Source organism: Dama dama, chromosome 12 (assembly GCF_033118175.1).
Source record: "Dama dama isolate Ldn47 chromosome 12, ASM3311817v1, whole genome shotgun sequence".
Taxonomy (NCBI): domain Eukaryota; kingdom Metazoa; phylum Chordata; class Mammalia; order Artiodactyla; family Cervidae; genus Dama; species Dama dama.
The window spans coordinates 86,183,569-86,201,159 of NC_083692.1; the positions used below are offsets into that span (position 1 = coordinate 86,183,569).

At 49.5% G+C, this 17,591-nt stretch overlaps 1 protein-coding gene across 1 annotated transcript in view; it reads left to right on the forward strand.

Moving 5' to 3' along the window:
- The window catches only part of ITGA11 (integrin subunit alpha 11), a 133,551-nt gene that overhangs the window by 44,898 nt on the left and 71,062 nt on the right, over positions 1 to 17,591 (forward strand). The window lies entirely within an intron of this gene.

Consider the following 17,591-nt stretch of genomic DNA (forward strand, 5'->3'; position numbering starts at 1 on the left):
TCAGTGGTGCCTGTTGTTTGGTGTTCATGCCAGGAGGCACCTCAAAGGAAGGACAGGAGCAGGGGTCTGAAGTCCAAAGGCTGCCACTTGGACGGAGACCTTGGGAGAAGCTCTCTCAGACTCCTCCTCTCAGCAAACACCTCTGTGTGCTCTAGCACAAAGTATATATGAAAGAACCTATCTCAGGGTGCTAGGAAAGATAAAAAAAAATACCAACCAAAGAATGTATGTTGTGATCAGCAAAGCAGGAAGTGGAGGATGGGGTTGCTTGCACCCAGAAAACAGCCAGATCTAAAATCAGGCCCCTGGTGACCTGGTCAAGAGACTCTCTCTGACCCAGGCTCTTCTGTCTCCCGGGTGTGGACCCAGCTTCTGGCCCCTAAGGTGGAGCTGGCATACCTCAGTCTGCATCTCCTGAGCCTGCAGTGGGGCCAGGGAATCTGTGTCTTAAAGAACTCCCTGGGAGACTGAAGATCACCGTCTCCACTGAGTGCAGGGTGTTGCCACTGGGCAATGACATCACCCTCAGCCCCTGCCCAGAAATCCAGGTCCCAACACTACCAGCCCCAGAGATGGATTCACTAGTTGCCTCTGACCACAGGTGCCAATGAGATCTGGCCCCATTTACCAGGCTGTGAACCTCCTTGACTGTCAAGGGCACCAGACCGTGATGTAAATGTTAGGAAGACAAAGGGACAGATCTAGTGGGGCTGCCACTTTATCCTCTTAACCTTTCGTCTCCTGCCCCTATATTCCCAACGCAAACCCAAACCCAGCAGAACTAACTGTAAACCAGTGCCTCACACATCTTGAACAGTTTTCCACATGCCTCGGTTTTAGCAACAATAACAACACTCACAGGCACACAAAAAGAAAAAGAGAAAACAAATTCCTCTCGGGCTGAGTATTCTCTGCCCCTGCTCTTTAAGCCCTTGTGTATTTTCAGAGAAATTTAATCCACATGACTCTAATGGATGTACATTGAAATCATTAAGCCAGTTGGTTTTCAAGACCATTTGATGTCCCAGAAACTCCGGTGTAGGGTTTGCATAGGGCCTTTCCGAGCCTTTGGTCCACTGGAGCAGGAAGCCTCCTGGTGCTGAGAAGAAACAGCTGGGCCCCACGAATTTCCAATTTGTCACTGAAACTTTTACCCCGGAGAGCAAAGGCTCAGCTCTCAGCGAGGCAGCACATTTCACCTCCTCCCCTTGAGGGCATTAGGAAGCAGGAAGTTGATAGCCTAGTAGGTTCTGAAAGGGGACCCCTTCTGAACTCAGAGGGCTTTAAGAATAAGAGGGCTTGTGAGTTCCCTGGGCTACAGGTTCAGTGACATGAGCAACTTGTAAGAGAAATGGGCTTGTTCCCATTTTACAGATGAGGCAGCTGAGACTGCAAGAGAGATAACACAGTGAATGTCTGAGTTATATCTGGAGCCCAGATTTCTTCAGGCCCAAAGCAGCACAGAGCAGCAGCAGCCCCAGCCCAGATACTGACGGGGCAGCTGCAACCATCCACAGGGGTGTCCCTCCCAACCAGCTACACTGCTGGCCCCTTAGGAGCCAAGGCTGTGATGTCCCAAGACCCAGCACTGGCAGAGTCACATAAAAATGCTGAGCCCAGTCAGAAAGAGAGGCCGTGTGGTTGCAGAATGCCAATCCTGGATGATAAATCCCAGAAGCGGGCACACAGAAAGGATCCCAGGAGTCCATGGAGGGAGAGTGAAAGTCTAATTCAGCAGGACCAGGTTGGGGAAGGGATCAGGAGAGGGTTGTGGAGGAGGGTCCTTCCAGATGGGTAGGATTTCTGTGTATAGAACAGATAGGGATGAAGAGAGTGTAACAGATGGAGAGAACCTCGGGGGTAGGAGGACAGGGGTGAAAAAGAAGAGGTCGTGTTTAGAGAAAGGACACTGCCCCGTGTGGCTGGCAGAGGAAGTGTGGGAAGCAGAGCAGCAGACCAGAGGCTGGGAGAGGGAGGAGCCTGCCGCAGGGGTTCTTCGTTTTCTTCCATTTTTTATAATTGGAGGATAATAGCTTTACAATGTTGGGTTAGCCTCTGCTGTAGGACAACATGAGTCAGCTATACACGTGTGCATATCCCCTCTCTCTTGAGCCTCCCTCCTACCCCCACCCCCATCTCTCCCCTCTAGGTCGTCACAGAGCACAGAGTTGAGCTCCCTGTGCTATATAGCAGCTTCCCGCTAGCTATTTCACACATGGAAGTTTGTATATGTCAATGCTACTTTCCCAGTTTGCCCCACCCTCTTTTTCCTCCCCCTTCTCTTCCTGTGTCTACATGTCAGTTCTCTATGTCTGCATCTCTAGTCCCGCCCTGCAAATGGGTTCATCAGTACCATTTTCCTAGGTTCCACATATGTGCATTTTGTTATGATTCAGTCATGTTCAACTCTTTACGACCCCATGAAATACAGCACACCAGGCTTCCCTGTCCTTCACTGTCTCCTGGAGTTTGTTCAGACTCATGACCATTGAGTCGACGGTGCCATCCAACCATCTCATCCTCTGTCACCCCTCTTCTCCTCAATCCATCAATCTTTCCCAGTATCAGGGTCCTTTCCAATGAGTCAGCTCTTCGAGTCAGGTGGCCAAAGTATTGGAGCTTTAGCTTCAGCATCAGTCCTTCCAATATATATTCAGGATTGATTTCCTTTAGGACTGCCTGGTAGAGGGGAGGCTGAGAAGGAAGCCAGGCGCACTGAGTCCTGTAGAACGACACCGCAGCCTTGGAAAGCTCTCCGTCGCCCAGGCTCCAGCAGACCCCAATTCTCAGAGGCAGAGGTGGGTTGGGAAGGACAGGGTGACTGGGAGCAGGCCCAGGAGGTGCAGGTGGACACTCAGTGAACATGGGGGTAGGGCTTGACCTTCAGGACTGCTCCCCGACTAGAAAAGTCTTAGAAAATATTTAGCCCCAATCCCTCATTGGGCTTCCCTGGTGGCTCAGAAAGTAACAAATCCACCTGCAATGCGGGAGTCCTGGGTTCGATCCCTGGGTTGGGAAGATCCCCTGGAGAAGGAAATAGCAACCCGCTCCAGTATTCTTGCCTGGAAAATCCCATGGACAGAGGAGCCTGGCGGGCTACAGTCCATGGAGTCGCAAAGAGTAGGACACGACTAAGTGAGTGAGCATTCACAATACCTTATTTTATAAGCAAGGAATTGAGGCCCAGAGCTAGAAAGACCTACAGCAAGGCCACCCTTGGAACTCAGCTCTCCCAACACCCAGTCCACATTGCTTCTACTCCCTGTTGTATTTCCACCTGGTGTGCAGGTGAAAAGTGGCAAAGTGTCAGTGCACCCACCATCTTCACCCCTTGTCTCAAGATCACTAGGTAACAGCTCACGTGCGTGCATGTTAAGTCGCTTTAGTCATGTCCAGCTCTGTGTGACCCCGTGGACTACAGCCCACCAGGCTCCTCTGTCCATGAGATTCTCCAGGCAAGAGTACTTGAGTGGGTTGCCATGCCCTCCTCCCAGGGATCTTCCCGACCCTGGGATCGAAATTTCGTCTCTTATGTCTCCTGCATTGGCAGGCAGATTCTTTACAACTAGCACCTGCAAAGCCCCAGGTAACAGCTACATAAACCAAATTCTAATACAGGTAGGGCATTCATTCTTCTACCAAGCTGTATGTACTGACCTTCCCAGATAACACGTTTGCATTTTCCCTAAGATCTTTCATGTCTAAAACACACTGATGATGGAATTTGGGCTTGACTTTAAAGGAAATCCATGAGGAATAAATCCACAAAAATTGGGCAACAAGGTTTGGGGGAGAATGGATACATGTGTATGTATGACCAAATCCCTTTGCTGGTCACCTGAAACTACCACTACATTATTAATCGGCTATACCTCAATACAAAATAAAAAGTTTAAAGTTAAAAAACAAAATTGACCAGCCAGCCTAGGGGATGCCCTTGTATCATTCCCTCCTCTTCAACCCCCAGATTTCCCAGCCTCTCATCTGTGGCTCTTTTCTGCAGGGTTTATAGCAACATCCCAAGAGAGGCTGAGATCTTCTGCCTCCGCGGGAATGTGAATGCACACTAGGGTGGCCCCCATTGTTTACTCACTAAGTTGTGTCCAACTCTTTGGAGACTCCATAGACTGTAGCCTGCCAGGTTCCTCTGTCCATGGGATTTCCCAAGTAAGAATGCTGGAGTGAGTTGCCATTTCCTTCTCCAAGGGATCTTCCTGACCTAGGGATTGAGCCCAAGTCTCCTGAATCAGCAGCTGGATTCTTTTCCACTGAACCACCTGGGAAGCCCAAGGTGGCACCTAACTGCAGGAAAAGTCTAGGCTTCAGAACTCCACAAACCTGGGCTCATCTGCTTTTCAATCTGTGGGAACTTGAGGATGTTACATCCACCTACTGGACACAGTTTCTTCATCTGTAAAATGGACATGATGCTGCACACCCCTAAGTTTTATTTGAGGGAAAAACAGGAGATGATGTGTGACGTGTCTGCCATGGCAGATGCTGGATCAGTTAGTTCCCTTTGCTAGCCTATTTCCCAAGAAAGGATATGGTGTCCAGGAGAGGTTTCCAGGAAAAGGGCCCCCGAGGCTGGTTTTGGTGGCAGAATGATAGATTTTATCCAAGTCGTCCGTCCTCCCCGACAGTGCCAATTGTCAGGCCTGGGACAGCCTCAGCCATTGTTGCTGTGGAAATCTCACTAAAGAACATCCTAAGCTCTTTTCCTGGCTCAGGTCCCCGGAGTGGGTTCCCAACACTGCAGCGCATGCATGCCCTCTGCTATTTTCTCTTGGAACAAATAAAAGCCGGCACCATGACTCATGCTGGTTAACAATAAATCACTACAGAAGCAAAGCCCAGGATACGATGAAACTACCTAACACACGAGAGGGAGGGAGAAAGAGATCGAGAGAAACTGTAGTCACTGGGGACATGTTGGCCAGGGGCCCAGGCCCAAGCCACCCAGCAGACCCTGCAGTCGGGCAGCACATGGACAAGCAGAGAGGGAGCCACAGAGGGCTGGATGGTTATACAGAAGTTTATCCTCACGGAGCTGTGGGCTCCTTCAAGGGCTCAGAAATACAAAGCAGCATTGAGAGCGGCCAAGAAAAGCCTGTCAGCCCCAGAACGCAGCGAACCTGTAAGATGCAGCCTTCAAGTGATCCTGCATCTCCAGATTTTTCTCTTCTATGTTCGCTTTCTAACTCTCTCTTAAAAAAAAAAAAAAAATACCGAAACAACACAGGAAAGTGAGAGGCTTGAAGAGCATGTCAGCAAGACACTAGGTCACCTCTGACACAGTCACAACCTGGTCAGCCAGAGTCAGAGCCAAGGCCGGTCCTCAGGGCTATAGAATGACCATCGTGCTGAACCTGGCGAGGCAGGGAGCCAACCTCTACGTGCTCTGGGGGTGAGAGGCACAATCTCAATAGTGGAAACATTGAAAGGAAAGTCTCCCGGTTTCTAACCTCTAAGAAAGAAAATAAATCTAATTTGGGCAGTTCAGGGAAGCCGGAGGGATTTGCCAACTCAGCATCTTTTCCAGCCTCCATCCCCCAGCCCTGCCCCCACCAGCAGCCTGTGGGCTCTCGCACCTCCCTCCCTTCTCTGACGCCAGTACTGTCCGTTTTGTGACTCTGAAGTCCTTCCTAAATCCAGCGCAGGAAAGGAAAGGGGTGCCCCTCCCTTGAGCTGAAGAGAAGCTAATGCTGAGATTCACTCCATCTTGAGAATGGCTTTCTATAATTTATAAACTTGAATTTTCGTGACTGGTATTCCATCACTCCTTGGCACTTTATCTGCATTCACCATACCCGACACCAGGGGGAGCAAGGCCTCCTCTCTAATCATCTGGTTCCCTTGGATGCCACTAAGGCCCGCATCTGCTTCTATTTGGCTAAGCTATAAAATGTGAGACGCTAAATTCCTTACTGAAAACCACAAAGTGGAGTAAACATGATTTAAAGTTATATGCACTTAGAAAAACAAATCAACATGCTCTATGTGCTTTTTCCTCACTAACCTTCACTGTGATCTGTCACTAACCTAACCCTTGTTTTCTCCAGGCGTGGATAGAATACCTTCTTCTAACTTTCCCTGACTATTTCATGAAGAATCAAGGGCTCTTCAGGATTTCAAACTCTTGCAGATGTTTATTCTTTTCTTTCAACAACTTCCTTTCTACACGGCAGCAACACTCAGACACAGAGACAATGGCAAAAGCTTCCTATTGGTATAAGACCATCTTGACAAGGTTCCTGTCATTCTCTGTGGAGTTCATAAATCCATCCCACTTTCTCTCTCGAAGTATCTCTTCCTATATTTAGCTGTGAGGAATCATCCTGGGCCAATAATGCAGAGAGACAAAGAGAGGGAGAATATATCGGGTTGGCCAGAAAGTTTTGTTTGGGTTTTTCCCCACTTGGACAAATCCAAATCAACTTCTTGGCCAACTCAATAGAAGAAGCCAGTTAAGAGAAATGGAAAATGAAATGGAGTATAAGGAAGAAGAGAGAAGATGGGATGGAGAGTGAAGAGCCAAGAGAGTAAGGAGAGAAAGGGGGCTACAAGCCCCCAAGGGCAGGGCTTGCCTTTTACTTGTCAGCATCTCTGGTGCTTGGCACAGGCCAACAGGAGAAGAGAATGGTTCTAGAACTGGTCCCTAAATCTCAAGGAAGCCCAAAGCTGGATGTTCTTGTTATAAAGAATCTGGGGAAAATGGCCACCCCCATGGGAGAGGTCGGCATCTTCTGTCTTTTTCTTTCCCCTGGAAACCTTGGAGGGGCCCAGCAGAAGCGAAGTCAGGCAGAGAGCAGAGGGCAGTGGTAGTAGACGGCAGCTTGTCCCCCCACCCCCGCTGCCTTCCCACTCCCCAGAATGGCTTTCCTGAGACAGCAGCCCCTCTCTGAGCTGTCCCCCTGCCTCTCCCCAGCTGCTGAGCCAAGGATTTTGTAGCCCAAGGAGGATGACGTTTCCAAAAATGTCAAGACAGGCTTTGCCCTCCTGTGGCTCAAGTGAGTCCACGGCCTTTGTTTCTTCTCAGCTTCTCAAAATAAGAGGAATGCTGTCAGAGTAGCCATTACTCACAGCCCGGAAGGAGGAGGAGGGAAAGCAATCTGAGCTTTAACCAGATGGAAGAAAGTACTTCGAAGGATTTTGCAGAGCCAGTGATCCCCCCAGGCAGCCAGGGGCTCCCTAATGGAACACAGACTGGCTTCTGTGTTCTCTGCTCTCCTATACCCCACCCATCCCCCAGAGATGGGGAGAGGACCAGGCAGGAGAGAGAGGCCAAGGAGCTGCCCCTTAGCCAGCTGGGTGACCTGGGTGAGTGACTTAGCTTCTCTGGGCTGCAGTTTCCATGACTTCAACATGGGGCTGCTTCTCTCTTTCACGAGGCTGTGGCGAAGATTAACCAAATTAATGTCAGAGGAAGTGCCTAGCACAATTTCTGACACAGCCCTCCCCCCAAACATTCATTCTTTGGTGCATTCGTTTGTTTATCTGTTCATATAAAGTGCTTTGAAAGTAGATGAACACATGACCCAGTTTTATCAACTCTTTCCTACTGGAAAAGTAGTTTCCTACTGTGCCACCCCCAGTTCCATTCTTTCAAACCCTGATAATCACCTGATAATATAATCTAGGGATTCCCAAGGCTGGCAGAACAGAATTGCCTGTGAAAGTTTAAAAAAGAAAACAGATTCCTCAACCCAACCCAAGACTTAACAAAAGTCAGACTCTCTAGAGGTAGGAATCCCCAGGCAAGGCTAATGCCCAAACAGGTTCTGAACCACTGAATCCTTTTTTAAGAGTCTGTGAGTTCTCATGGATTCTGAGGCTAGCTCCTTTCCAGGCTTATGCGGAGAGTGACCCTCACTACCTGAATCCAGTAGCGGTGATACAGAGACCAGAAAGCAGGTGGGGGTTACCTGATGCAGGGGGATGATGCAGTGTTCTCAAACATGTGGGCATCTATCTGTCTACACTTCATGCCACTTTAGATAGAGTTCTCTGGGCGAGTGAAGGGAGACAAGAGCAGATTTGGAATGTCAGGGAGGTCTGAGTGGGTGGCGAGAAAGATGAGGGATGAACGATGCGAGCCTGGGTTGAGGATGACTTTACCACAAGCTCTGTGAAGACGGGAACTTGTCTGTCCCTCTGGGTCCCTCCCAGGCCCAGCCTTCCTCCCGGAAAGCATGTTAGATAATGCACCTAAGCGCTGGCACAATCAGGACCCAGCTGTCTGTCCTCTCTGAAGGAAGCCCCTGCCCCTTCTTCACCGAGTGACTTCTCTCTACATGCAAGCCTCCATCCAAGAGTTGCCTGCTCCAGGAAGCCTTCCCAGATGGCTGAGCAAGGGCCCTTGCACTGTGCCTCACCCACCTGCTCCCACACACACAGTGCTGTCCTCCACCCCGAGGTCATCAGGTTTGGTCTCTGAGCCCCACCAGACGAGGTGTATGAACTCTGCCTCAATCCGCAGTGTCTGGCACACAGCCAGTTCTCAACTATTTCTTCAGACTGAACTTGTCCAAGCCTGTCCTTTTACAGATGAGGAAACTGAGGCCCTGAGGGAGCAAGTGGATCACCCCAGGTCACTTAAGCCCATCTGGGAATAGATCAGAGCTCTCCCTAGACAGGTCAACAGTCCCATGATCAAAAAATAGTATCTGTCCTTTTGCCTTCAGGCCCTCTCCTCTTTTCTACCTCAGCTGAGTCCACATGACTAGTGGAAAGAGCTGTGGACAATCAGAATATTGTGTCCCAGTTGTGTCTCAGCCTCTACTCAGAGGATCTGCACATTCTCTGGGCCTTGTTTCCTTCTCTAGTCTGATGGGACCACCTCTCCTTGTCCAGATGCCTCCCCTAGCCGTGGGCAGGATGAAATGAGCTGTTCAGTGAGTTCACTGGTCACATAGAAAGTATCACCATCCTAATTATGAGCTAAAGGACGCATGCCACCCCCCAATTCCAAAGCCTCTTTCCTTACAACCGCCAAGTACTACCAAGGAACCATCAGACCAGTGCATACCAAGAAATTAAATGTGTACATTCCACTGAGAAACATCTGCCCATGCTATCACTGTGTTTATGTTTCATTTTCAGAGGAAAGAGTTGTGATAAACCTGGGTGATGGGGGAGATGGGAAAGACTCAGCATGCCTTGGAAAATCAAGCAAGGATTATCAGACACTTTGAAAAGAGAGAGGGGGATTTTTACACTGTGGATGCAGCCTTTCTTGCAGGGGATGGGGGCCAACATCAGACCACAGACGCTTTCCTGGGGAACTGGGCCAAGGGCATCCCAACACTGGTGGTCCATCTGCAGATGGTACCCAGAAGAGCTCAACACAGCTCTGCTCCCAGCTACATTCCAAGAAGCAGAATGAAGATTCAGCTTGTCTTTGCAAAATGAGCAGCTGCCTGCATCTGTCCATCTGTTATTCACTCAACAGTTACTGAGACTTGACTGTGTTCAAAGTACTTTTAGCAGCACCAAGGGGAACATTTAAAGTTGCCTCTGCTAACTAGGGGCAAACTATCTAAAGGGGAGAAAAAATAGACAAGAAGGATACAAAGCATCATGAGAACTGAGAGAGATCTTTTAGTTGAGAGATCAAGGAGGGCTTCCTGGAGGAAGAGGCACTAATGAGTAGATAAAAGGGAGTCAGTTCAATGGTTTGTGATGAGGGGACTGCACACAGAGGCAGGAATGAGAATGCCAAGTGTGGTGATAAAAGGACCAGCAGCCCTGTGAGACTTGGCATCAGGACATGAGGAGGCAAGGGGCATCCAGCTCGACGGCACAAACTGGCCACTCTCTTCTTCACAGTCAGTGGGTCAGGCCCTCATTTTCCCTTCAAATGGGTTGAAAGTGTGCTTTGCCGTCACCTCCCCTCCCCTTTGGTCTTCTGTTCGAAGTTCTTCTGCACATTAGGAAAAAATGCTGTTTGGCTGTAAGCTGAGGAGGACCCAGAAATTCCCAGGAACAAAGCAGAGCGTCAAGCTTGCGAGATCAACAGCTGTGAGGATGCCTGTCAGCGGGCTCTGTGCCCAAGATGACGGGGAGGCTCCAGGGCCAACCTGCAGAGTGACAGGCAAGCGCTCTGTACCCACTCCAGGCATTGCTGTACATCCCCACTGGGCACTGAGGGCTTTTTATTCATCAGTATTGATAAAGACCTTGTGTGATGGGGAAAGTTTTTTGTATTTTTATTTATTCATTTTTGCCTGCACTGGGTCTTCATTGCTGTGCGTGGGCTTCCTCTAGTTGCAGTGAGCTGAGACTACTCTTCGTTGCGGTGCATGGACTTCTCATTGGGGTGGCTTTTCTTGTTGCAGAGCATGGGCTCTAGAGCACAAGCTCAGTATTTGTAGCACACAGACTTAGTTGCCCCAAGGAATGTGGAATCTTCCCTGGCCAGGAATCCAACCCATGTCCCCTACATTGACAGGCAGATTCTTAACCACTGGATCACTAGGGAGGTCCCAGGAAAAAATGTTTAAGCACCGTAACAGTTTTCAATAGGAAAAGGGATGAAACAATTTCAATATTCATCAATAGGAGAATGGTAAAGACTCTGCCTGCAGTGCAGGAGACCCAGGTTTGATCCTGCATCAGGAAGATCTCCTGGAGAAGGGGATGGCAACGCACTCCAGTATTTCTGCCTGGAGAATTCCATGGACAGAGGAGCTTCGTGGGCTATAGTCCTTGGAGTCACAAAGAGTCAGACATGACTGAATAAATAATACTACTACTATTACACTACTAACCAGTATAAAGGGTGAGACAGAGTTATTCTATCCATCTATACCAGCGCTGCCCCTGACAGTGAGGGTCCTGGGCTGAAAAAACAAATGGGGCCTCTGGCCCATGGCCCATCATCTCTTCATCCCACCTATAGTTCCCTCTTGGTGTTAAAGGGATCTCACACGTGTGGACACCCCGCCCTATATATATATATATATATATATATATATCTCCAAGCTCTGTCCACACCTCCGGAGAAGGCAATGGCACCCCACTCCAGTACTCTTGCCTGGAAAATCCCATGGCCAGAGGGGCCTAGTGGGCTGCAGCCCATGGGGTCGCTAAGAGTCGGACATGACTGAGTGACTTCACTTTCACTTTTCACTTTGATGCACTGGAGAAGGAAATGGCAACCCACTCCAGTGTTCTTGCCTGGAGAATCCCAGGGACGGGGGAGCCTGGTGGGCTGCCATCTGTGGGGTCACACAGAGTTGGACACGACTGAAGCGACTTAGCAGCAGCAGCAGCAGTCCACACCCCTAGCAAGCAGTGGTGTGGTCCACCATCAGAAAGGCAGATCCAGGGAAGAAACCTGTCCTGAGCTGTTGGAGCTGGAAATTCTGGTGTCCCAATGACCCAGATTGGGGGGATGTGGGCTCTGGATTCCTCTCCCCTTGACCCCCAGGACTCCTCACCCCATAGAAAGGGGTAAGAAGGGTCAGTGCAGGACCCAGGCAGGGGTGACCAGGTCTAAGTGTGGCATTGATATATACTGACATGAAAAGTATAAAATAATTAAGTGAAACAACACACTGCAGAACCATGTGTGTAGAGTGATTTCATTTTTTAAATTTCCTACATAAACGCCTAGAAGTTCTTCTGCATCCCTGCTGCTAATAGTAATTTCATCTATAGAGGGCTGGGTTGAGAAGGGAAATGAATGGTCTTGCCATTATAGTTTCCACAGTTCTGTGCTGTGAATGTTATATAAGCATGTATTATTTTTATAATCTAAATTCTTAATAGTTTTTGTGTCATACTTTTTTGCATCAATTAAGGCAGATATTTCTATATGTTTCCTTATGACCAAAAGAAACAAAATTTTTTTAAAAATCCAAAATTTTTTGGATTTTTTTAACAATCCAAAATTTTTTTAAAAATCCAAAAATCCTGGATCATTCCTGGATGGTCAAGGAGGTTGTTGTGGTCGTGATCCCCATAATGTAGCAAAAATTCCTCAGACATATGTTTTTTCACTTGTCTAGAGGGCCTCCTCTCTGCTTCTTCAGCAGGTCTTTCATACAAGGGCTTCCCATCCTGCCTGCATGTCTGGGAGCTTCTAAAATTAGATTTCCAGGTCCCAGGCCCCAACTGACTGAATTAGAGTCTTTTGGACATTGTGCCCGGGAATCTGCATTTGTAACTCCCCAGGTGACTCTGATGACCAGCAAGGCCTGGGTCCCCCTGCCCTTGAAGCCCTGGGTGATCAGTAGCCCGGGCAGTGGCTCAGTCCCATTCAGCAGATGGGAACACTGAGGCCCAAGGCAGTTAACAGCCTTGTCTCAGACCAGGATGTGTAGTCTGTGGTTCCTCCTCTAGAGCCGGTTCTCCTCTCCCAGCTGAGTCAACAGGTGTTGGCAGACAAAAGAAGACCTGCTGTCAGTGGTCCCAGCTGCAGGCTATTGGATTACAGTGGTGCCACTAAGCCAGGCATTTAGCTGATTTGTTCAACAACTATATTTGGAGGCCCTAATCGGTGTCGGGCACTGTCTGGGAGCTGGAGTGTTCAGAGCTGCCAACCTGAGCGACAAGGTCCTAGCTCCCTAGCAGTTCAAATCCTACTGCGAGATAAAGATGATTAGAAGACAGCATCTGAGAGTGCAGAGTGCTATGAGAAAGAGAAGGCAAGGTGGGGAGGTGGGAGTGACAGGTAATCGGGAAAAGCATCTTTGGGAAAGTGACATTGGAACTGAATCCTAAATGATGACCCCTCTGTGCACAGCGTTCATAGCAGCCGTGGTAGAGGTGGGGACAGACTGGTGGGCCACAGTGAGAAATATAGCGCCTCGGAAGACCTGGTGAAGAGGATGGGTTTCACTAGAATGGATGTGGGGCTTTGAGCCAACAAGGGTTGTGGTGGTCATGCCTCTGTTCCCCTATGTAGTGCTTCTCAAACCTGGAGGGCTTGATAACACACAGATGCTGGAACCCACCTACAGTTTCTGTTCTCTTCCTTGTTGGTCTCAGGTAGGGCCCAAGATGATGCGTTTCTAATAAGCTCCTGGGGAGGCAGGCGCTGCTGGGCTGGGGACCATCTTGAGAACCACTGCTCTGCTGTAATGGCCTGTTGGCCTGCTGGTCCGCTCTGCTAAGCTGGAGGCCTCCTGAAGGCAGAGACCTGCCCTCAGTGCTTGCTGCATTCACAGGAGTTCAGTAAGTGCGTAAGAGTCAGTGGATGAATGAGGGTGTGGGTCATCAGCCACAGGAAATAATATCGTAAAGGCCTCAGAACGTATACGCACTGTGTAACTGTATTAGTCAGGGCTCCTCAGAGAAACAGAATAGATAGGTAGAGAAAGGGACAGAGAGATTATAAGGAGTTGGCTCATAAGGTTATGGAGGCTGGCAGTTCCCCACATCTGCAGTGTGAGTCAGCAGACTGAAGACCCAGGAGAGCTGAGAGTGTAGTTCCAGTCTGAAAGCCAACAAGCTGGAGACCTAGGAAGAGCCAGCGTTTCCATTTGAGTCCAAGGCAAGAAAAAGTCAATATCTCAGCTCAGAGGCAGTCAGTCAGGATGGACTCTCTCTTATTCAGGGGAGGGTCAGCCTTTTTGTCCTATTCGGGCCTTCAGCTGATTAGACAAGGCCCACCCATATTGGGGAGGACAATCTGCTTTACTCAGTCTACAGATTTAACTAGTAATCTCACCAAAAACACCCTCACAGACACACCCAGAATACTGTTTGACCAAATATCTGGGCACTGCCGTGGACCAGTCAGGTTGACACATGAACTGAACCATCACAGTGTACATGGTTGTTTAAAATACACCCAGTGGATCCTCATGTCTGAGGAGGGGTTTATGGCGGAAGGGAGTAAGAAGTATGCTGGCAGACAGAGGGGTTCTCATTCTCCTGGCCTCCAGGAGTCCAGGCCTCCCAGGCACCTGGGCCACAGTGAACCACAAGCCCCTCCAACCGGCCCAGCTCCCCTCGGCAGGCCCCCTGGGGGTGGGGAGAGCTCTCCCTTCACACCCCACCCCCAGCCAGGCCAGAGTTTGCTGTGCTTAGCACTTCCCCGGCCCCATCTTGAACACATTAGCCCCCGGACTCAGCTGGCTGGAGGAGGTTACATTTTCCATGGAGAGAGAGGGAGAGAAACAGCTTGCTAGAGGAATAGTCTCTCTTTGTTCCCTTAAGCTCTCTGCTCCTCAAGTGAGAGCCCCTCCCTGATGCCTCGATCTGATTTCAGTGAAGGAAACGAAGCCAGCGAGAAATGGAGCAGAGGGCCTGGAGTGGGTTTGAGTGGAGGAGGGGTGCTGGAGAGAGGAACAGGTGAGGAAGAGCAGCGTCTCCTGGGGGGCAGGCCCAGCTGGCTTGGGTGGGGAAGGGCAGCCCTCTCCACATGCTAGGTGCTGCCCCGCGCCCAGAGCTGGGTTTGCTAAACTTGCCCCTCCTTCTTGATGGTGGACATAGCACCAGACTTGCAGTCCCAGCTCTGAAACTGACCAGCGTCTCCCCACAGGCCTGTCACATCCACCTTCTGAGCCTCAGATACAGTCTGTCCTTTCAGCCCCAAAACTGTTCTGGTGATCAAAATCAAATACGATTCAATTGCATCAATTATCCTTCAATTAAAAATAAAAAATTTTAAATGATTCATTAAAGTAAATGGTTGATGATAATTGGACTTTCTGGGATGTGAAGTCCAGGTCTCACAGTGAAGGGCAAAGAAGCTGACCAGAGAGGGGATGAAGCCCACATCTTGCCTCTACAAGCCAGTCCAGGCTGGTCTCTGACTCAGGACCTCCTCCAGGAGCAAGCACATTCTTTGAAGATGTCCTTTTTCCTTCCCCAACAGCTGGTGGCCTTTTTGTTCCCATGGCTTCTGCTGGTCCCATCTACTGGGGAGCTAAACTGCTCACAACTGCTGCCCCAGACACAGCCAGTAAAGGCCAAGCTGAGACTAGACTCTCAGCCTCTTCCACCCTCCAAGGTTTGGAGTGGGGAGCACTGCCCTGGGAGTCAGGACACCCTGCACCCATCCTGCTCTGCCACCATCTCCTTTGAGTCGTCAGACATAATACTTCCGATGCCTCACTGGACATGACAAACTTAGCCCAAGGAACCTCCACATTTCCTCCCAACTCTGATGGTCTACAAGACCAGTTACCAGGTAACCAGAAACATCTGGGCTACAGGGCTTCCTGTCCAAGGGGCTTGTTGTAAGTGGGATGCACACAGAACAAAAGGATTTCTTGTTTCCACAAGGCTGAACCTGAGGGCCGTTTATGCATTCAGTTAAACAACCAGGGAGAAATAATATACATGGTGTCGGCAAGTCTGCCCACCACTCACACATTAAGTATATGCCCCAGATGGAGCATGAGCTGGGGGATATGAATCTGCTCCTCTTTCATTGATCCTGGATGCTGTGTTCCTCTTTTAGCATAGTAGTATATGGAATTTCTAAGGGTAATTTTAACTATGTGCTTTTGGGTTTGGGTTTTTGTTTGTTTGTTTGTTTGTTTTTTGCCTTACACTCTGCTTAGGATACTTTCAGTTATAAATACCTAAAAACTTAATTTAGATTTATGTAGTAAAAAGTAGTTATTGCTTATATATCTGAAGAATCCAGCAGCAGCATGCTTCAGGTACAGTTTGATCCAGGGGTTCACAGTATCATTGGAATTTCAGCTCTTTCTCTTGATGCTTCTCTCAGTCCTTCCTCTCTCAATACCTCAGCTCATGCCCCTCATCAGTAAGGTGGCTGCTAGCAGTTCCAGTTCTGCATCTGTACACCGTGTCATCCAGAGAACAGGGACTACTTTGGTCCCTAAAGCCTAAGAGGAGATACTGAGATTGGGTGAGTTACATCACTGACCTGCCATGACTCAACCACTTCAGTCCAAGGATAACACTGGTCTGGCCGGCAGGATCTGCTCAGTCCCTACAACCAGATATGGAGCCAGGTTTCCTGGATCCACAAACAGAAATGAGGACTGTTGGGGAAATGTAAATAGAAAACTAGGGAAGGAAGCAATATTGACTTTAAATGGGACCTGGGTCACGTCATTGAACCGCTGTGTGAGAAAATGTTTAATTTCTCAGCAGCCTTTTTCCCAGGCACTGCATCTGAAGGCTCCTCTTAGGCCTGTTGTTGTTTAGTCTGACACTTTTACAACTCCATGGACTGTGGCCCCCCAGGCTCCTCTGTCCATGGGATTTCCCAGGCAAGAATACTGGGCTGGGTTGCCATTTCCTTCTCCAGGGGATCTTCCCAACCCAGGGATCAAACCGGCATCTTCTGTATTGGCAGGCAAATTGTTTATCACTGAGCCACCAGGGAAATCCCCTCTTAGACCTGAGGCAAAACCAAAAACTCTTGAAATTGCTGCTGCTGTAGACTGTCAGACAGAAGGTCGGATCAGTCCCTGGGGACCTTTTACCCTGGGCTTCAAGACCAACCTAGCAGGGTGGTCTGCTAGGGCAGATGAGGGCAATTGGGCCCTCAAGGAATTGTGATGCTAAAACACTGGCCACAGCCAGCAGCAGGGATTTCATGCTGGTTTATGTGGGAAAGCCTGGGCTAACCAGTGAGGGTCTCCTGGAGCAGATGGGACTTTGTGCTGGGTCTTAAAGGGATGGTCTCCAGGGTGGGGTCTGCACCCCACAGGGGATGCACAGGACAGCATACTGGAACCTAGAAATAAAATGACTATTTTTATTTAGTTCTATTTAGGTTTATCTTTTATCTGGAAAAAATAGGATTACTGATGTTCAGTATACAGATTGACAGCTATGCACTGGTGTAATTGACCTGTAAATTTACACGCCCTGGGGGTACGTGTTACCTTTCTTCCCCCATCAGTTCAGTCAGTTCAGTCTCTCAGTCATGTCCAGCTCTTTGCGACCCCATGGACTGAAGCAGGCCAGGCCTCCCTGTCCATCACCAACTCCCAGAGTTTACTCAAACTCATGTCCATGTAAAAGGTTCAGAGATTAAATTGCCTTGAAGGATGGAACCAGGGCTGAGGTCTCCATCAGGCTTTGTTGGCGAGGGTGTGAGGTAGGGATCCAGGGGCCCCTTCTCCTAGGCCATGTCCTGCTGGGATCCCAGGGGCCTGGCATGCAGCAAGGCCGCATCCTGCCTTCCTCAGGTGGCCATCTCCATAGTAAGCCACTCCCTTGGCAAGACCCTGCTTAGAAAGCAACACCAGGGACTTCCCTGGCGGCCCTGTGGCTAAGAATCTGCCTGCCAATGTAGGGGACACAGGTTCGATCCCTAGTCCAAGAACTAAGATCCTACACGCCACGGGGCAACTGAGACTGGGCACCACAATGACTGAGCCTGCAGTTGTAACTACTGAAGCCCTCGCAGTCATGCTCTGCAACTAGAGAAGTCACCGCAGTGAGAAGCGGCGGTGGGGCGGGGGCGGCGGGTAGGACACAGCACCTAGAGGAAAGACCACATGCAGCAACAAAGAGCCGGTGTACTGCACCTCGAGGAAGACCAGCGCAACCAGAAAAGAATAAGGAATAAAAAGAAAGCCACCCCTAGGGAGGGGTCCTCCAGGTCTGTGACCAAAGCCAGCTTCCAATCCTCCCCTCTGAGCAGCCCGTCT